This window comes from Lynx canadensis, chromosome X (assembly GCF_007474595.2).
Source record: "Lynx canadensis isolate LIC74 chromosome X, mLynCan4.pri.v2, whole genome shotgun sequence".
Classification (NCBI taxonomy): domain Eukaryota; kingdom Metazoa; phylum Chordata; class Mammalia; order Carnivora; family Felidae; genus Lynx; species Lynx canadensis.
Genome location: NC_044321.2, coordinates 6712310 through 6733881, shown reverse-complemented (window position 1 = coordinate 6733881; position 21572 = coordinate 6712310). Strand labels below are relative to the sequence as shown.

Below are 21572 nucleotides of genomic sequence, written 5' to 3'. Positions count from 1 at the left end.
GCATCTAGGTTTGAAAAGCACCAGGTTGCACACATGCATATGTGCAACTTTAAATTATTTTTTAATTTTTTTTAATGTTTTATTCATTTTTGACAGAGAGAGAGAGAGAGAGAGAGACAGAGAGAGACAGACAGAGCATGAGCGGGGGAGGGGCAGAGAGAGAGGGAGACACAGAATCCAAAGCAGGCTCCAGGCTCTGAGCTGTCAGCACAGAGCCCGACGCGGGGCTCGAACTCACAGACCGCAAGATCATGACCTGAGCCGAAGTCGGACGCTCAACCGACGGAGCCACCCAGGCGCCCCAACATATGTGCAACTTTAAATTAATACAGAAATGAGAGCATTTCGGTGGCTAAGACCTCAGGGTTTTACCTGATGCTGCACTCATCCTGGGTAAAGAGTATGGCATGCTGTCCCTCCCTCTCTCTTGAAAAAAAAAAAAAAATCAACGCATTTTTCAAAAATATAAATAGACACATAACATTCAGAAATACAAAGCCGTGACAAAATCCCAGCTACAGGGCACTCAAGAGCAACATAACCAGGACAGTGTGCCCATTTAAAATCATGCCCCCACACTGATGGAAGGACCCAGAGTGCAATTTACACAGATGAATGCAAACTGGACGGGTGTCCTCAGTAAGCACTGAGCATGACGTGTTCGTGATGAACATGAAATAAGAGCAAACGATAATGGACTCTTAGGGGAACCAACCAGGACCAAAGGGGGTAGGGGAGCTGGAAGCGGCAGCCCAGGCTAGCCCAGCCAAAGGCCGACCGCTCGAACCGTGAGCCGGCTAACCGTCCAGGGCTGGAGACGGCATCGGGCCGAAAGGACCTGGCCCCGTGACTGTCGATGGCAACACACAGTCTGAGATTCCTGAGGACACCTGAGGGGCAAGGGCCACCTCGGAACAGAAATATGCCTGTGGCGTCAAGCCCATGCTGCTCGGCCTCTGGCACGGTAGACGGTTCCTGCTGGTATTTCAGAGATCTCGTTTTCTGAATACTGACCAGAGATGGTGAGACACCGTTTTATTACACAATTCCACCAGAGGGGAGGTAGTTACCAAGAGGGACCACCGCACATAGCATTCGTTTACTCCTTTATAAACAAACCGCACTGCGATCGAGTACTTTCTCTAGCACTTTCTTTTCCTTGCTTCTGGAGAGTTCTTCGATCCTATCTTTCTAGCATGTCTAAGACCTAATTATGAAAAGAACGACGGCCTAAAGGTCACACTTTCATTTCACCTTTACTTTCACGGGAAGAACAAAGAACTTCAGTTTCTTTGGAACCCATTAATTAATACAAGAATGTTCAACTTTAATGTAGGGCTACTGTTTGGGTGACAAAAAAAACCCCAACCACTTACACCTCCCAGCTTTGCAAACGTGACCAGCTGACTGCTTTACAAAACCAATTCCAGTAACTCACATGCCTGTGTTACTACCATGTCATTGGTCAGCTTCACGGAAAATTGTCCATTTTCATTTCTTTTACCAGTTCTGTATACGCCAAAGCACCTTCTTCTACTCTGGGTGGAGAGGTAAAGCAACCAGCCACCAGTGAAATGTAAAAAAGGATCCTGGGAAGGGGGCACCTGGGTGGCTCCGTCAGTGGAGCGTCTGACTTCGGCTCAGGTCGTGATCTCGCGGTCCGTGAGTTCGAGCCCCACGTCAGGCTCTGCGCGGACCGCTCAGAGCCTGGAGCCTCCCTCGGATTCTGTCTCCGGCTCTCTCTGCCCCTCCCCCGCTCGCACTCTGTCTCTCTCTCTCTCAAAAATAAAATTTAAAGAAAAATTAAAAAAAAAAAAAAGGATCCTGGGAAGAAGAGGAACGACTCAGCGGCATGCTTGTTATTTTCTGTCACACCATCGATGAAGAGCTCAGCGGTGACACTGACCAGCTCCTGTGCAATCCAGGTCGTTTAAACTGCCATGAGCTTGGTGAGTGTTCCAGGAACTAATCCCGCAGCTCTGGAAGGTGGAAGAACCAGCTTAGCTCTTGCTCCTTCCCCCACCCCCCGGCTGGGATTAATCCACATGGTTTTCTAACCCTGACAACAACAAAAGCGTGCCAAGGGTGTTATTTTCCCCGGTGCAAAAAGCGATGGCAGCCACTGCAACCGACGAAAAAGTGGCTACCAGCCACCCCAAAACAGATGGAAAGAACGTGATAGGTCTCTCCACTTTACACAAGATAAAAATCAGCCCATCTGAAGGAAGCGCAGACTTTGATCCCGAGTATTTACTGAGCTGGCACCAGATTTCAAACTGAGATGCCGGCGATGACTCAGGGAAACGTGCGTCTCATCAGTTACGTGTTTATAGAGAACTTCAGGGTGACCCATATTTTTAAAGGGGCTGGGTGATATACGGCCTAAGAAAAATGCTAATTAATCATTTTAAAGGTATAATGGCTAATAAGTACACGAATCTGTATTTAAAAGTTGAAAGTGGGTGTGTCTACGGTTCCAAGACAGAGCCGAGCGTGGGGAGCTGCTCCAAGAGGAGTCGCTGGTTCTGGCCTGGAGAAGCAAACGCCGCTCTGTCCTCCCTGCCGCGTGCGTGTGAGTGCAAGAAGCTATTCTTGGTAATCCTCGACATTTTTGTCAATGTGCCATCTGCACGCTGACGTTCGGGAGGTGTAGGATCCCGGTGGAGGGACGCTTCGGTTTCTGATGTCTTGGCTTTTAACACTGAGATTCAGGGGATGACGGTCTCGGTTAACCCGGGGCCAGATCAATCACAGAATGATCCGGGTGCGACGCGTTCGGAAGCGGTCCGTGGACGGCCAACGACACGGCGCCACGGCGCTTCTGAAGAAAAGTCACCCGGTGACGAAGCTCTGCCGCGCCGGCCACCGCGGGCTTGTGCCTTATTGCTTTAGACCCCAAACCATCCAACCATTAGAAAGCAACCACCAGCCACCACTTGCTCTTAATAATAAAACCTCAGTTTCTAAACACAACAATTTGTGACATCATATGGGCATCGGCGTGCCCCCGCGAGCAGGGTCGCAGCCTGAGCGCCGCTGGCACAGGGGCCGGGTCACTCTCTGCTGCGGCTGCCCTGTGCCCTGTGGGACATCGAGCGGCATCCCCGGCCTCCGCCCCCTGCACGCCAGTACCGACCCCTCCCCACAAACTGCGACCACCAGAACCGTCTCCAGACATTGCCACGCGTCCCCTGGAGGGCGAAACCGCCCCCAGCTGACAGCCTTGGTTTTGGTGGAATCGGTGAACCTGAGGGCCGGGATAGCTTTTACAGCTGTGGCCACATGCTGCTAGGAAAATATCTAAGTTAACTGTTGAAGTGAATGTTAACGGTTTCTCGCTGCCTCCCTGCAGCCCCGGTCCACCCACTTACCCATCTCCCACCGCCGGCAGGTGAGCCGCGCAGGAGTGAGGACTTTCCAGAGGCGGTGCTACGGACATGCGCTCTGAGAGTCCCCCTTCCAAGGCCCAAATAGCACAGCGTTTTGGGTAAACTTAATTTCATCCCCAAAGTAAGTCTGTCTGTCAAATATCCAGCCTGGGGCACCTGGGTGGTTCAGCTGGTGAAGCATCTGACTCTTGATGGCACAGTCATGAGATGAAAACCCACGTCGGGCTCCGCACTGAGGGTGGAGCCTGCTTAAGACTCCTCCCTCGGCCCCTCCCTCCCTCACTTGTGCGTGCTCGAGCGCTCTCTCTCTCTCTCTCAATAAATAAATAATGTGCAGCCAAAAGCTATTAATACACACACGAAAACTGTGTAGATAGTGCACAAGGTTGCTGAGAAGATGTAGCTGAAGACCTTGACCTTGAATCAACTTCTCCTGGTCTTAATATCTGTCCAATATTAAGTATCCAACATTAATTACGGAACAAGATCTAATCATATGATGTGAATTCTTTGAAAGTCCCCAACATCACTGAGTGCTACAAATACCAAGTTCCAGAACAAGATGATGCTGAAACCTGCAAACCAATAATTCGGTATATATTTGGGGTATTTTCAGATTTATATCCAAGCTAATACAATAACAACGAAAGTTAAACATGTAGAAGCTTCTGTTGTGTCAACACGGTACACAAACAAGCATGACATCATTTCTCGGATTGGCAAAGTAGGGCCTGTGGGCCAAATTCAGCCTGTTTCTTGTCTTCATAAATAAAGCTTTACTGAAGCACAGCCAGGCCCATCCACATTTAGGGATAGCCTCTGGCTACTTTTGAGCTACAACAGCAGAGTTGAGTGCCTGCAACAGAGACCCCGTGGCCTATAAAGCCTAAAATATTTTCTCTCTAGCCCTTTACCAAGAAAGTTTGATGGCCCTGCTCTAATCTGTTCACTCTCTTTAGTAACATTTCACTCCCAGCAACTTCATTCACTCAGCCCACAAAACCAAGAGAATGCAAAGAACAGCTTCAAGCAGAGAGGAAAAATAGTTATCATGAACTCTGAGTGCCTGCCTTTACACTGGTGGGTCCCCAGGGCCACACAACTACAAAGAAAATAAGGAAGCAACTCAGAAGCGGAAGAGAGATAATGGAGAGAGGAAAATTTGATAGGCAGAAGAAAAAAGACTTTGAAGACCCACAATGCTGAAAGACTATTTACTATGATCACAAGAACAATTAAAATGTGTCTACTATGCACTAGACATTGACCTAAGTGCCCCCATTTTATGGAAAAGGAAACTAAGGCTCAGAGAGCCCAAATACTGCCCTAGGGCACACACCAAACGGCAGAGCCAGGAGTCAGACTCAAGATGTCTACGTCTAAAATGAGGGCTAAGCACACTTGGGTGGTCCCTATGGTTAGTGGTCCATTTCAGGACATATCAACGGCCCTGTTCACCCATACAAACCGTAACTATCAAGAAAATGTCACATTTTAATACACCCAAGAAACAAGAAGCATGTAGTACAATTTTAAGAGCTTCTTCCAAAAAAATGTGTGAAAGAGAAGAATGCTGACATTTAAAGGCCCAAGTATCAGGGCGTCTGGGTGGCTCAGTCCGTTAAGCGTCCGACTTCGGCTCAGGTCATGGTCTCACGATTCGTGAGTTTGAGCCCCGCGTTGGGCTCTCTGCTGTCAGTGCAGAGCCCGCTTTGGATCCTCTGCCCTGCTCTCCCTCTGCCCCTCTCCTGCTCACACGCTCACTCAAAAGTAAACACCAAAAAAATAATAATAATAATAATAAATTTTAAAAATAAATAAAGGCCCAAGTATCAATCGACCCTTCAGCCACAAACTGCATTACAACCCAAACACTGCCACATAATCAGATGTCACATCAACTCTTCTAAAACAGAAAGCAGCGCCGGTGAGTCCTCCTAGAAGGAAAATTCCTCTGAATGAAGGAGGTAGGTGCCTTCATGAAAACCACCTATGTTTTTGATCGAGTGATGATCACCAGATTGTTCGTGGCGGTGGTCTCCCCTTACAGTTGGCCACACTCCTGGACAATGTTAGCATACGGCTTCTTAAGGGTACCTGGTGACTTCAGGGACATTTCCAAAAGCTTTTTTTTATTGTCCATTGCAGCAGAGCTGACATACAAAACGCTACATCGTATGGACACTCTGAGGAGCCCGGAAGCCTTCTGCGTGGCGAGCGGCTGCCAACTCTCATTGACATTAGCCTGGTCCGTCCCACCACCAAAGCAAGGTAGGCACTGGAATGTAAGAACAGGTTCGCTTTATAAGATTTTTTCAAAACAATTTTATTGAGGTATAATCTACATACCATAAAACCCTCCCTTTTTACGTATACAATTCACTGATTCTTAGTAAACGTGCCGAGTTGTACAAAACCTAATCCAGCGTTCGAACGTTCTCATCGCGGAGGTAGCTCCCTTTCCCACCTCCGGCCTCAGGCAACAACTAGTTTTCTATCGCTATGGGTTTGCCTTTGGGGGACATTGTGCCGTCTTATGTGTCTGTTTCTTTCACTCAGCATCGTGTCTTCGAGGTTCATTGATCCCTTCCCTTTTCATGTGAAACCCGCTGGGTACTTGGGGGCTGTATCTAGTGACTGCACACCACAGTTTAATGCTAGGATGGGTGCGAGGCCGAGGAAGAGCTGGAGAAAGCAAAGAAGGTTCTTCACGAACCTCCACTGTTCAATGGATGCCATACGACGTCACGAGCCTAAATGAAAAGCAGCCTGGGAGCACTTCTAACAAGTCTGTCAAGTGCACGGAAGATAAATGAACACCCACAAGAGAGATATAAGAGAAACATACAATAGTCGGCTTGAGGCATCCAAATGCCAACAACTTAATAGTTCTAAAAACTCTCGGAGCAGAAAAAAGACATTAGCGGAAAAACCTGGTGAAATCCAAATAATGTCTGGAGTTTTATGAACAGAAACATATCCAAATTGGCTTCTTAGTTTTGACAAGTACACTATGGTGATATAAGATATTAACAATGGGGGGAGCTGTCTCATCTTTGCAACTCTTCTGTAATTCTAAAACATTCCAACACAGATGTGTATTAAAACCAACCAACCAACCACTGGTCTGCATTCAGCCCAGGCCTTTAGCTATCTCCTAAAGCAAACGCGGGGGAAAGCACTGCTGCTGAGAAAATAATTGCACCTAAGCAGCACTATAATTATAGTACTTATATAATCACAAATATCAAGGGACAGTCTAAAGGGTCAAAAACAGAGGACTACTTATGAGATGAGGCCCAGACGCTCCGTGGCAGCCTGCACCCCCAGTAAGAATGTCCGTGATGGGGGCGCCTGGGTGGCTCAGTCGGTTAAGCGGCCGACTTCAGCCAGGTCACGATCTCGCGGTCCGTGAGTTCGAGCCCCGCGTCGGGCTCTGGGCTGATGGCTCAGAGCCTGGAGCCTGTTTCAGATTCTGTGTTTCTGTGTCTCCCTCTCTCTCTGACCCTCCCCCGTTCATGCTCTGTCTCTCTCTGTCCCAAAAATAAATAAAAAAACGTTGAAAAAAAAATTAAAAAAAAAAAAAGAATGTCCGTGATGGAAACTGCAGACGCCACGAGATAGACACACACGAGCGAGGACGGCTCTGCTGGCCGCAAGTGACAGAGACCCCAGTTCAACCGGCTTTGGAGGGTTAAGTAGACACTGTTAGTTCACATTTCATGTAAGAAAAGGTGCTGCGGGCAGGTAGCTCTAGAACCTTCTTCAATCAGCTACCACCCACCTTACCAAGGGTGCAGCCTTTTCTCTCCGCCACCCTGGGCTTCTCGGCCAGCTCCCTCCTGGCTTCTGTGGCAGCGACGTAACCACCCAGCTCCGGATGTAGGTGGAGACGGGTTAGCAGAAGGAGGAGTCACTTCCACGCAGGTCCGCAGGAACGAGGAGCCTTGTCCTCAACTCTGGCTGTCCCGCACCTCCCCCTGCGCTCACGGCACAGCTCTGGGCCACGTGCTCCTGCCTCGGCCAAACGCAGGCAGGCCCGGCTACTGCCACTTGGGGCCAAATAACTCCTCGTGGTGCTGGGGGCTGTCCTATGCACTGGAGGACATCCAGCAGCTTCCCTGGCCTCCACCTCCTAAATGCCAGTCGCACCCCATCCCCACTCCCCAGCTGTGATGATCAAAAATGTCTTCAGACATGGCCAAATGGCCCCGCAGGGGCAAACCCACTCCCAGCGGAGACCCACCGGCTCTGAGCGAGCAGGACTTCAGCAGGAGCTGCAGAGAGGATAACATCCCCTGAGCCAAGGCAAGGGTGGGCACTCCAACAAAGCAGGGGCTCTGACCGCAGGCAAAGACGACTGCTCTTGAGAATTCTAGAATATTTGAGAAAAACTAAGTGGAACACAGAAATACACAAGTAAGTCAAACCTGTTTCTAGGGGGGCACCTAGGTGGCTCAGTCGGTTGAGCGTACAATTCCTGATCTCGGCTCAGGTCGCTATCTCACGGTTTGTGAAATCGAGCCTCACGTCAGGCTCTACTCTGACAGTACAGAGCCTGCTTGGGATTCTCTCTCCCTCTCTCTCTGCCCCTCCCCGCTCTCTCTGAATCTCTCTCTCTCTCAGAATAAACATTTTAAAAAACCTGCTTCTACATGCATAATTACATTCAAAAAACATTTACTGAGCACCCACTGCGTGGTAGGTATTGTGTAGAAAAGGAGAGTAAAATCTAAATAAGTTAAAGGAAAGGAGATGGTTTAAATCAAAAAAAAAACAAAACAAAACAAAACTATAAATGCTTGGTCCCTTCATTCTCTCACTTTTCTTTCCTTTTGCTTTTTATTTTGAAATAACAGATTCACAGAAAGTTGCTCCTTCTGTGGAAGGGAGGCTCCTTTACCCAGTTTCCCCCCATGTCACGCCCTGCGCAACTACAGCACAAGGCCAAACCAGGGGACCGACACCCACACAGCCCACACGGCTTACTCAGAGTTCATGTGCACATCCGTGTGCACGTGAGTGGCTGTACACATTGTGTACTAGTTCCGTGTCATTTCCCCACATGTGTAGTTTCCATAACCACAATGAAGATGTAGAAATATCCTGCCACCACATGCCTCCCTCGAGCCACTTTTATAGCCACACCTACCCCTGCCCCCCATCCCTAACCCTCAGCAACCACTAATGTGCTCTCCAACTCCATGTTATTATTTTAAGAATGCTATCGGGGCGCCTGGGTGGCTCAGTCGACTAAGCGTCCGACTTCGGCCCAGGTCACGATCTCACAGTTTGGGAGCTCGAGCCCCGCGTCGGGCTCTGTGCCGACAGCTCGGAGCCCGGAGCCTGCTTCGGATTCTGTGTCTCCCTCTCTCTCTGCCCCTCCCCTGCTTGCACTCTGTCTCTCTCTCAAAAATAAAGAAACATTAAAAAGAAAAGAATGCTATATAAACGGAATCCTACCAATTTCTTTCTGCGTCTCGGTTTGCTCTGAAGAGGAACAGGCTAATGAAGGGCCCTCCCTGTAACACTGGTCCCAGGGGGTCTTTTCTGCCCCTCCAGGCCTGTGAAGGGGGGTGTGGAGGGGCAGAGAACAGCTGGGTTTCTTCTTTCCATCTGCGTGTTCTTAGCAAGCAACATATGTGCACACACACAATTCTCTTAACGGGCCTTTAAAACCCACTTCAGTTCATAAAGTACAGGGGGGCGGGTCCACTTACCCAGGAGCACAAAAGAATGAGTCCTTTACTCAAAATTCTCCCAGGAACTAAGGTTTTTTTGCACCTTCAAACCTTAGCTTTTTTTAACTGTGTTTTTCCCAGCTCTACTGAGATGTAATTGACATATAACATAGTGTAAGTTCAAGGTGTACAATATGATGATTCGATAGGCTTATATATGGCAATATGATTATCACCATAGCGTGTGCCAACACCTCCATCACGTTACCCGATTACCATTTCCTCTTTGTGGTGACACCATTTAAGATCTACTCTCTTAGCGATTCGAGCATATGACACAGTACCGTTCACTATAATAACAGTGCTGTGCAGTAGATCCCCAGAATTAAAAATGTATTTTTAGTGAAAATCTTTTTAAATGTGGTTATTTTCCTGCCTTCTTATACAGTCTTAATTCGCATCCTATTTAAATGATCTAATCTAACTCTACCGGTTGTCATATGACAGATACAACGTCCTTTTTGTTTTTTTAATGTTTATTTATTTTTGAGAGAGAGAGAAACAGAGTGTGAGCGGGGGAGGGGCAGAGAGAGGGGGAGACACAGAATCCGAAGCAGGCTCCGGGCTCCGAGCTGTCAGCACAGAGCCCGACGCGGGGCTCGAACTCACAAATGGTGAGATCGTGACCAGAGCCGAAGTCGGATGCTTCACAGACTGAGCCACCCAGGCACCCCTACAACATCCTTTTCCGAAGAAGTTTCTATGGAGGAGTTCCTTGACTAAATTAAGGTCCCCACTGGCTTTTATGATTCCATGCCCCTTTCCTCTGGTTAGACTTCCCACTGGGGTTTTCAGGTCTTATCCTGTGCCACCCCCCACAGGTCCCCTGACCAATGAATGGTCCCCTGACCACAGGTCCCCTGACCTTAATTAATCCTTTTTTTAAAATTGTTTTTTAATGTTTTTATTTATTTTTTAGAGAAACAGACAGACCGAGTGGGAGAGGGGCAGAGAGAGAGAGGGAGACACAGAATCCGAAACAGGCTCCAGGCTCTGAGCTGTCAGCACGGAGCCCGACGCGGGGCTCGAACTCACGAACCGTGAGAACATGACCTGAGCCGGAAGTCAGCTGCTTAACTGACTGAGCCACCCAGGCGCCCCAATCCTGTCTTCTAAGATCAGGGATCAGCACACTTTTTCTGTAAAGAGCCAGACAGTAACGTTTTCGGCTTTGCGGCCCCCACGGTCTCTGCCCAGCCACTCAACTCTGTCCTCGTAGTTAGTTGTAGCTCGAAAGCAGCCACGGAGTGTGCGGCTAAGCTCCAATGAAACTTTATTCGTGGACGCTGAAATCCGAATGTCACATAAATTTCACAAAATACTACTCTTCTTTTTATTCAACCATTTGCAAATGGAAAACCCATTCTTATCCCACAGGCTGCCCAGGAACAGATGCTGGGCCCCCCCCTCTCCTAAGACCTCCCGGGGCCGGCCACTGCATCTGGAAAAGAACCTACACTTACACGCTGGTCCATCTAACGACAAGTATTGCCCTTCTCCTTGTACAAGTAAGAAACTCTGGGCACAAGGAAGTTCAGGGATTTGCACGGCAGCACGGCGCTGGTGGCAGGCGCTGACCTGGGGCGCCCGCGTCGTCGGGCTCCAGGGCTGCCGCGGTCCTGACAGCCCACCGCGAACCACCCCGGCACCGGCTTATTATTCCACGTGGGTTCTTCTGTTTTCCCCAGCGGCGTTTCCATCTCCCCGAGGAAAGCGGCTAGGGGATGTTCATTTGTTACTCTCCATGGCCCCCGGCACAGACGTAGCATGTAGATCGGGGTTTTTGTTTGTTTGTTTGTTTGTTTGGGGTTGTTTTGATTCTTCTCTTTGCATCTAGGTTATTGAAAAGTCTTACTGTACATATCAGTTTTTTTTGGCTCCCTGTCCCTCACATTGAAGAGAAATGTGAAAGATTTTACATTTCTCTCTTTCTCAAAGTAACAAATTAAAGGCTAAATTAGGGAACAAACGAAAAGCAAAAATCTCTTTTCTTTGATTGTCAATTGACTTTTCTTAGAATGTGCTGGCAGCTCCCGCGGGCAAGTTCACGCAGCTGCCCTCAGTTAGGATCACGTGAGGGCGTATCCTCGTATTAAACCAGAAGCAGAAGCATAAAACCAGACCCCTACAATGGGGATGAGCCACAAAAACATTAGGCTAGATGAAAGAAGCCCAACACAAAAGGCCACATAGCGTACGATTCCATTCATTCATTCATTCATTCATTCATTCATTCATTCATCCATTTTATGGAACTGAAATAAACCCTTTCACTTATTTATGCTTCTCCATTTTGTTTAGAACAACCACCACCACCACCACTTTAATATCACTGATGGCCCTTCCCCCTCACCCTTCCTCGGGCTGGCGGGTGGTTAATGGGGAAATGGCCCCCAGGGATGGGGCCAACCGTAAGAGCCCTTGGGGAGGTAATGGAACCCAAGTCCCCTGCCCAGGGGATGGGACACCTGTAGATCATATGATTCCATTTGGAGGCAATGTCCAGAACTGGCAAAGCCAGAGGGCCTGAAAGCAGCCTGGGGCTGCCAGGGCCCACGGGGGGTGGGGAGGGAACGGGCAGTGGCTGCTTAATGGGGACAGGGTATCCTACCGGGGTGAAGGAAAGGTTTTGGAACTGGACAGCGGGGGCGGCCGCACGACACGGTGACCGAACTGAATGCCACGGAGTGGCTCACTTTAAAATGAGTAATTCTGTTATGAAACGTACCTCAGTACAACGACATGGAAAACAACGGTGGTAGATCCGTAATATTCCAACAGTGGCAAGAGCACCGGGACTTATCATTAAGCGACAGTGTCAAGCCACGGGGGCAAGTCGATAGCATGATCCCGTTTCTGTAAAATCCCCAGACAGAGGGGCGCCTGGGTGGCGCAGTCGGTTAAGCGTCCGACTTCAGCCAGGTCACGATCTCGCGGTCTGTGAGTTCGAGCCCCGCGTCAGGCTCTGGGCTGATGGCTCGGAGCCTGGAGCCTGTTTCCGATTCTGTGTCTCCCTCTCTCTCTGCCCCTCCCCCGTTCATGCTCTGTCTCTCTCTGTCCCAAAAATAAATAAACGTTGAAAAAAAAAAAATTTTAGAAAAAAAAAAAAATCCCCAGACAGAGGTCCAGGTTCATGCATATGTGTTTCGGCAGAGTGTCGAGAAGGGACCAAAGGACACACAGCAAGAGGTTATGGGAGCTCCCTCTGGGAAGGGGCAGGCGGGGATTTGCACGCACTCTGCGTGTTCATGCACGGTTTCGTTCTCGGGTGGCAGGAACGCTTCAGTGGCTTCCCCGTGGAACAGAAGGAACACCCCAGGTCCCCGTGGGCCTCGACACGTGAAAGGGCAGCCACAGTCGGTTCCACGCACAGCTGTGCACAGGAGCACGGCGCCAAGTGAGGGGCCACAGTTGCCGTGATGCCAAACAACGGATTTTTACCAAGGTTCCCGCGGCTCACCCACGTCCATCAGCTGATCAGTCACGTGAAGTGCATCAGACGTCACAAACAAGTCCCGCAGGCTGCAGAAGGGCCCATCGGGACAGCATCACCCTCCCCTTTAAACCCGATTCTCTTCTCTGAGAAGTGGGCCGGCGTGCAGGAAGGGCGTTTCTGGACAAGGGAGAGAGAATGGAGCGAGGGTGCAACAAAGGTGTGCGGCCTCAGCCAGACCTCCCTTCCCCCCTGCACTGGGCTCTGAGTGCCAGGCCCCACCTTGCACATCGGGACCTGGCCGGCCAGGCGGGCGTGACCCTGGCCCCGGCCCTGACCTGCCAGGCGAGGTCCGCCAGCTGTCCTGGGCCAAACTCCCCCCGTTCCAAATCCTCACGGGCTTCACCTGAGCTCTCCCGTCCGTCCCAAGATCACAGACACTTCCCAGGATTAACGGAGACCTGGGGGAAAAGGGCCAGAAAACATTTTCCCAAGAGCCGGAATGAGCAGTTCCCAAACAGCACGCAACAAAGAGCCATTTGTCAAAATTCTGAAATTCCAAGCGCAGTGACAGAACTGAACACACCTACCTAAGCCCAACATCGTAACACCGTGTGGAGCTGTGACATCATCTTCGGAAACAGCAATCTACTCAAGGCTCGTGTCAGGGAATAGAAACTCAAACCTAAAACACGGGCTACCTGGGCGCCACGTGCAGAGGGCGCCGGGACTCGGAAGACCCCCCCACCCCCTCCAGCCGGTTCAACCATGGACAGCACTACGGAGGGGCCACAACAAGCAGCGAGCAAATGAGAACAGACAACAGCTGATCACAGCCAGCCCAAGCCTCGTGTTTTTCAGGGAATACACGAGGTCATGTTTACATTCTGACACTGTAAACATAGGAAGGGTCATTCTTCTGTGAGTAGAACAGCTGCAGTTGACAGGGTGGAATTCAAGCCACGGCCACTTCCTATAGTCTGTAGGGACACCTGGACAAGGACGGCACTTCAGGGCAGCCTCTAATGCTGTGCCCTAGCCACCCGGTGGGGCCGTACTTGGCAACGAAAAGGAAGGAAGCACCGATCCACGCTGCGACACGGATAAACCTCGAAGAGATCATGCTGAGCAAAATAAGCCAGACCCGGGAGGCCACAGAGCGTATGACTCCACTTAGATGAAACGTCCAGAACAGGCAAATCTACAGGGACAGAGAGCAGATTAGCAGTTGCCAGGGGCTGGGGGCGGTGGAGAGTGACTTTGGGTAACAGGTACAGGGTTTCTTTTCGGGGTGAAGGAAAAGTTCTGGAGTTAGTGGTGACGACGGCACAACCTTGCGAATATACTAGAAGCCACTACCTACACAGCGTACTTTGAAATGGTACATTTTAGAGTAAGTAAATCTTGTCTCAATTTTTGTTAAGCGGGGAGAATTTTCAGGGCAAATCCAGTGGATCCATACCCTCAGAGGCCTGCCCCGCACTGGAGACGAGCACCTTCCCGTGGCACAGAGCTCCACGGGCAGAAGGGGTCCGTCTCCCACGGTGGCTATCCGGTGTCCTGGCTGAGCTTCCCACGCCATGGCAATGCCGTGCCCACCTTGGCAGTGCTCGATCTCCTGGTGGTGCCGCGGCTGGCGCATAAGACCCACCAGAAGATCTCCCGCCTGGCTCGATGACTCACCCACCCGAGTGCAGGGCTTTCTGCCTAAGGACCAGCCTAGCCGACTCCCTTTCTCCTTCCCTCTCACTTCCTTAGCCCCTTTAAAGAAATAAAAAGAGGGCCCACCAGGTAGAAAACACTGGAGATTCCGCAGCTCCACGAACAGCCTTTCAAGACGCCCTCACCATGTCTGTCAAGAGCTCCCGATTCCACCTGCCTTGATTCAAGTATTAGCTAAATACTGTGCCCTTGTTTTCATCACAGTTTCTCTCGTAGAATCCCTGCCTTTTCCAGCCCCACTGCTCCCAATCTCTCTCAATCAGGCCCTCACCATCCACGAAGACCTCCCAAGAGTTTCCAACTGGCCTCTTCTCTTGGAAATTCACCCTACCCACCACCCCACATTTGGCCAGCACATCAGATGACTAAGGTGAGACTCTACGCTATTCTGAAAGGAACAAGGACTCCTAACTGCTAGGAGGAGCTAGGGAGAAAATGGATGTAACGAGCATACCAGCACAGTACCCCCTAAGCATTCTACAAGCACCAGCAATCACCGTTATTATCAAAGACACCAAGCTGACCAGATGCTTCCATTCTCAATGGGAAACAACCCTCTTGCCTCCCTCTTATAAGGTCCATGATTACATGGGGCCCACCCGGATAATCGGGAACAATCACCTCATCTCGAGATTCTTAACTTAATCCTACCTACAGATGTCATTGTAACATCTTTGGGGGAGTCGTTATTCTACCTACCACGGGGTGGGGGAGAGGGGGCAAAATATCAAACAACAATGAATGCAAGATAAAAATAACTGGTGGGTATAACACCGAGCAAGGGGCACAGTTACCTGGCCGAGGGAGGGTCACGTCCAGGTAGTAGACGTGGGCTCAACTCTGGAGTCAGACAGACGCTGCCCCTCTCTGGCTGTGGGCAGTGAGGTGACTAAGTCAACCTCCCTGTCCTGTTTCATCACCTGCCCACCCACACTCCATGCGGCCACCGTGGGCTTTCAGTGAAAGCATCCAGACAAACACCTAGAGCGCTTGGCACACGGTCAGCACTCCACTTCTGTTGACCACCATCACAGACCTGAGGGATCTCAGTGGGGAACAACCGAGAGGCAGGAACAGCACGGTGAGGTGTGTTAGCCCCACGGAGGCAGGGGCCCGTCTGCTAGTGCTCGCCACTAGAGTCTCAAACCCTGGAAGAGCACCCGAGACGGAGAGGCTGTGCAACAGTTATCGAACGAACGAACGAACGAACGAACACAGAGGTAGGATGCTTAAGAGTGGGTGGGGTTTGGGCAGCTGAGTGGCATACCAGAAAGAGCACTGGTTCCGGGCCAGGGCCAGAAGACCCAGCTCAACTCCCCGTCCGCCCATCTGCCGGCAGGACGTCCCCATAGCTGTGGCCTTCCAGTGCGAAATGAGAGCCTGCACAAGACCGTCCTCGCTCCTCCAAGCCCAAAGTTGAGGGTTCCGAGCTCTGCGTGCTGTTACCCAAGGCTCACCCCCCTTACACAAAGACTCTGGGTCAGTCAAGTTGACCTCATTTATCCTGAACACGCAGCACTTCCTGTCTCCAGCACTGTCCTCACATGCCTCCTTTTGTTCCCCAGCTCCAAGAGAGCACGCAAGAAACCCTCAACCCAGGAAATCAATGGAAGAAGGTAAAGACCCCGCAGGCTCAAATGAGCCCCCCGTCCTTTTCTCAGAAGCCGTCACCACCTGACAATGGTGCTTGGTGACCACTGTCTTCATTGCATATGTCTGTCTCCCATCCCCCAGAAAACCCGGGTCTCCCCATCCACCTTCCCAAGAATCTCTGTAAATACTTCTACATTTTACTGGATTTAAATGGGAAAAACTGAATTCAGTAGCATTTAACTCTGCTTAATTTTACTGAACGTATGGGAAAGGCAACCAGCAGTAGCAAAGGGACCTGGACTAAAGAAACTCACCAGGCTCGCCGGGTGACTTTTAACGCATCACTTGACCCATGGGCTCCTGAAGCAGAACCTACTACAGAAGGTGAAACATTACTTCCACTTTCAGAATCAGAGTGAAAAGGGAGAAGAGGAAACTTAGAGAGTTCCAAACATCCGGGATCTATTTTCAGAAATGACTTTTCCATTCGCTTTTCTTAAAAAAAAAAAAAAAAAGGGAAGGAAGGAAGGAAAGAAAAAGAAAGAAAGAAAGATACTAAGCCAAGAATAGACCAAGAAATGACTATTGATTCTTCCAGGAGCCCACCCCTTATGGCCTTAAAAGCAAGATGCTCCCCCATGTCCATACAAACAGTACCTATTCTTCAAAAAAAATGAAAAATGGAGCAATCGTTGCTTATCTATCAGAAAGTTTATATAACCCAGAAACAGATTCTGTGGAGTAAATATGGTAAACCGCCCATTAATTAATACTGAATAAAAGTTCTAAGAAGGGGGTCATGATGTCACCTGGCTCTGTCATATGGGGCTCCAAACCTGGCAAATTCCCAAACCATGGATTGTTTTCTCCATAAAGCAAGAGCCTGTTCAAAGGAATTTTAATATACCACAGAATGTCTCCAGTTGGAGCAGGTCAAATCCCATCTCGTGAACAAATGGGTCCCTAAAAGCTTATGTCATGATATCGTCTGGGTCTTCCACCACCGTCGGGATTATTTACATTCTGTTCAACCTCAAGTGTGATCTGGTCCACCATTCCTAAGCTGCCCAAAGTTGGTATTCCAGTGTTGCACAATCTCAACTGAGCTACAAGAAACAGTTTCGATCACTCAGTCCGCCTATAGGATGATATCGACACAACCCCACAGGAAGCACACATATACACAGCTGTCAAAAGCACTCAAGGTTTTCAAAGGAGGCAAAAATGTTCTTCCCAAATTTTCTGCCTCAACAGCAAACACGTTTTTATAGAGCAGTCATTGAACTCTGAGTTAATATACGTAGGATGCATATGTGCAACTAATGTAAACCACACAAGGCTCATCCACGGGAGCTACGAGCCATAGAAATGATGAATTCACTTTATATTTTTTAACGCAAAACCCTTTGTTAAAGGACAAAATCCTTTGTTAAAGGAAATGTATGAACATTATATGTAATAACTGTATATGTATGCGTATACATGTATACACATGTATACGTGTATATGTAATAACTGTATACGTAATAACTGTATACATATGTATACATATGTAACATGTATAAACGTATGAACATTATACACACAGTACTGATCTGCAGAGATGGTAATTTTTAAACCTGAGGTGGGGGGGTGGGGGTGGGGATTCAAAATCAAACTAAAAAAACTGCATTTTGGAAATACTGAAATTTTTTATACTAATCTGTAGCCACATCTGTAAAGACTGTTTCCTTGGGCTTGCAACCTCTTGGTTGTGACTCCAAAAAGAAACGATACCTACAGTAATTCACCAACACACCCCGAGCCGTGGCAATATCAAATGTTGTCAAACACAACAGTGAATGGAATTACTCTAAAACCCTAGAAGAGATTATTTACAACCCTCGGTCCTCAGTTATTTTGCTTACAGCAGCATATTTTATGCTATTATGGCTTTTACTAAATCGTATATGAAATCATGTTTTAAGTCAGCAACAATTTTCGCCTAACCTACCACATTCACGTATTCCTTCATAATCTCGTTTTCTTTAAAAACCTATTTGTGGGGGCGCCTGGGTGGCGCAGTCGGTTGGGCGTCCGACTTCAGCCAGGTCACGATCTCGCCGTCCGTGAGTTCGAGCCCCGCGTCGGGCTCTGGGCTGATGGCTCGGAGCCTGGAGCCTGTTTCCGATTCTGTGTCTCCCTCTCTCTCTGCCCCTCCCCCGTTCATGCTCTGTCTCTCTCTGTCCCAAAAATAAATGGAAATGTTGAAAAAAAAAAAAAAAAAAAAATTTAAAAACCTATTTGTGTATCTGCCACTCTGTCGGTCCTCTATTTAGAAGCTGTTTGGAGAAAGTCCTTGAACAGCGTCTTCCAGTTGTGTGGCTCAAACACAACTCAAAAAGGGTTTCAACTGTCAGACGCACATGGAGAAAATGTGCTCCGACAAACCGTTTTTTCCATATGATAAAAATCAATTACAACCTTAAAGGATAATCAGTCACCCATAAAAATCAGCAGGGTTCTGTTTTGAAAGAGGAAAAAGAATGGCTATTACACCATACCCCATTTACACCCTTCGGTAGACTCCACTTAAATGTTTGTGGCTTGCTGAACATTCCATACATATTTCGGGCAAGGTATTATGGGAGCTGAAGTGCAAGCTGTCCCCTGCTGAATTTCACTCACTATAAAAACAATGTCTCATAAAAGTATACACATGTTTTTACTTTACAAAAAATGTAAAATATGCACTTTTGTTCACTCAATCGACACTTTTAAGCATTAGAAACGGGGACTTCTAACAAAAATCTATAACATAAGCAATGTCTGAAAAGGGGGAAAATGTCATTCAGTTCGCGCAAACAGATTTCTGGAAAAAAGAACATACGAAATGTGTATGAAGCACACAGAAAGGAAGATTCTACAAGCTGACTTCCATTGGGTCTGCTCACCTATGCCCTGGGTCATACCATTAAAATGGAAAGTTTCACATTTATATTTTTCATCTTGAATCCCCACTCCGACGTAACCACAACTGTTTTATATTACCCTCATAAAATGAGCCTTAGCCTTTTCTAAGCCAAACGGTGTTTTTAACTGGTTCATTTTCCAGTTGTTTGGGTTTTTAACAGACATACAGCATAAAAGGGCGTTACACTCCAAGCAGTTCTACCAATTCCAGAACCATCCAAGGCTTGATCAAACAGCTGTGGCTCTAGCCTTTGGTTAAAATTATTATATGATCTCACCTGATTTTCAAAATAACCAAGCATCTTTTTAACCCATAAAACTGTGCTAAGATTGATCTAAGTTTCTGAGTCCAGAAGTTTGCTGTGTTCAGGGAAAATGTTAGGGAAGCACGATCCTTTGGCTTTGTTTTTCCCTATCTGAACCCACAGAGATCTTCAAACAATAATGCAGCAGCTTCCCTCCTCCAAAGTTTATTTTCAAATGCCAGTGCCATGCAGCACTGCCTTTCCTGTGCAGGTGAGGGGAAAGCAGGACCAATGTCACCAAAGTGAACCTTCTCAAGTCTTGAAATCCCTGGGGAGCCAGCACTATTGCCTTTCTGGCACCCAGCAAGATATCAGGTAACCACCAGAAATACTCGGTTTCAACAGAATCCCCAATTACACACACACACACACACACACACACACACACACACACACACACTGCATCTCTCCAAAAGCAGCGGAGCCATTGAAACCAGCAATCAAACAGAAAGTTAAGGAAAAGCGTCATTACATGAACTTAATTAAATGCAATATGGTAGTGCTTTCAGAAGAATCCTTTTTTTCTCCTCCATGGGATTTATTTACATGAATAAGACGATAACTTGGTGCCCTGTTCACATCTTGCACAAAAAGGAAACCTGAAATTCAGCTCTTGTTTTTCGTTTACCCCAAAACCATATGGGTCTAATCATATTCCATTCTGCCTGCAGTAGGCAAGGCTCTTTCCATCAGAATTTTACCTCAATTTTTAAGGCGCTAAAGAGCAACCATCATAGTTTGGGAGCGGGCTCTCCCAACTGCAAAAGAACTGGGAATCCCTGAAGTGGCCCGTCTGGCACCAGTTTCTGGATGGAAAGTACGCTGAGCCCGCCAGACAAGGAACCCACACCACGAAGCTGGAGCGCACGTTTCGGCTCCAAGATGACAGCTCATCTGGCCACCGCGGGGCCGGGGGCGGTGGGCCGCTGAGGCCCGGCAGGGATGGGCGAGGCCGCGGCGGAAAAAGGAAAAGAGGGCCATCCGTCAGCCCCGGGAGAGGAAATTCCAGGCGCCCAGCTTCCAGGCGCCGGTCAGCGGGTGACGTGAGGGAACCAAGTCACTGTGTCGGCCCCGCGGCGGGGGCCGGGAGGCGGCCGGGGCTCCGCACTCCGGGGGCTCGAGGCCGGGAGAGGGGGCGCCTCGATCCTCGTCCAAGGCCCCGGGGTGGGGGCGTGGAGGGCCCGAATCGACGCCCGGACCCCCGAGGACGCGCGATCTTCGTCCAGATCCGGAGGCCTCCCGGCGTCCTCGATCCCCTCCCCGAACCCAAGGGATGGAGCGCCCGGATCCCGGCCCGCACCCCCGCCCTTACCGGTCGCGCGGGTCGATCCACGACGTCTGGCGCGTGTTGTGGTCGATGTAGAAGACGCGGCCGTCGTAGTCGCGCGCCTCCTCCCAGCCGGCGGGCAGCGGCAGCTCGGCGCTCTCCCGGGCCCGCGGCGGCGGCGGCGCGGAGGGCGCGGAGGGCGCGGGGGCCGCGGCAGGGGGCGCGGGCGGCGGCGGCTCCCGAGCGGGCTGCGCGGGCGGCTGCGGCTCCCGCGGAGCCTCCCGCGGCTCTCCCCGCCGCCGCCGCCGGCCGCCGCTCAGCCACGGCATGACGGCACGGGCCCCGCCGCCGCCGCCCGGCCGCCCCGCGCGCGCCGCCTCCTCAGCCAGCACTAAGGCCCGGCGCCCGGGGCGCGGGGGCGGCCGCGGGGAGCCGCCCGCCGCACCCGGTGCATCCTCCGCCCGGCGCCCGCGCACCGGCGCCCGCCCGCTGCCCTCTTGGCCCTGCGCGCCGCCGTCCGCCCGCCCGCCCGGATCGCTCGGATCGCCGCCACGCGTAGAGTCACAGCCCCGGCGCCGCCACCGCCGCCACCGCTGCTGCCGGCGGCCCCTCGGTTCCCGCGGCGCGCCCGGCCATCTTCGTTCCTCGGCGCGGCCCGGTCGGGAGGGGGGCGGGGCTGCGTAGGCCCCGCCCCCCTCCCACTGCTCCGCCCCCCTCTGCCCCGGCCGCTTCGACGGCCCCGCCCGCGTCCGCCGCTAGTCCCCCAGTCTCCCTCCGCCGCTCCGCCTCCGAGCTCCCCGGGGCTCCTCGGCTACCCGCTCCTCTACCCCCGAGCCCCCGCCCCCGTCCGCTGCCGCTCCTCCGGCTCACCCGCCGGAGGCGCCTTCTCCCCTCCACCGCTGCTCCTCCTTCTCCTTCCCCTCGGGCTCCGCGCGCTCCTCCCTCTTCCCACTCCATCACCTCCCTCCTCCGGCCCCGCCGGGAAACCGCGCGGGGGCCAGGATGGGCGCCGCCGCGTCCGCCCGCCCCCGGGCCACCGCGGAGAGGAAAGAGGGCCGGGAGGACGGCACCCCGCCCGAGCTGCAGGCGCGGCCCGCCCCGGGGCTGACTCCTGGGACCCACACAATTCCCGGGGGAGAGGGCGGTCACCTCACTTTACCCACTCCCGGG

At 50.7% G+C, this 21572-nt stretch overlaps 1 protein-coding gene across 1 annotated transcript in view; it reads right to left on the bottom strand.

Moving 5' to 3' along the window:
* WWC3 (WWC family member 3) overlaps positions 1-20547 on the bottom strand; it is a 119408-nt gene extending 98861 nt beyond the window's left edge. Inside the window, exon 1 of the mRNA XM_030304666.1 lies at positions 20448-20547. The gene's annotated coding sequence lies outside the window, so the exon portion shown is untranslated. The remainder of the gene's footprint in view (positions 1-20447) is intronic.
* Positions 20548-21572: the final 1025 nt, after the last annotated feature.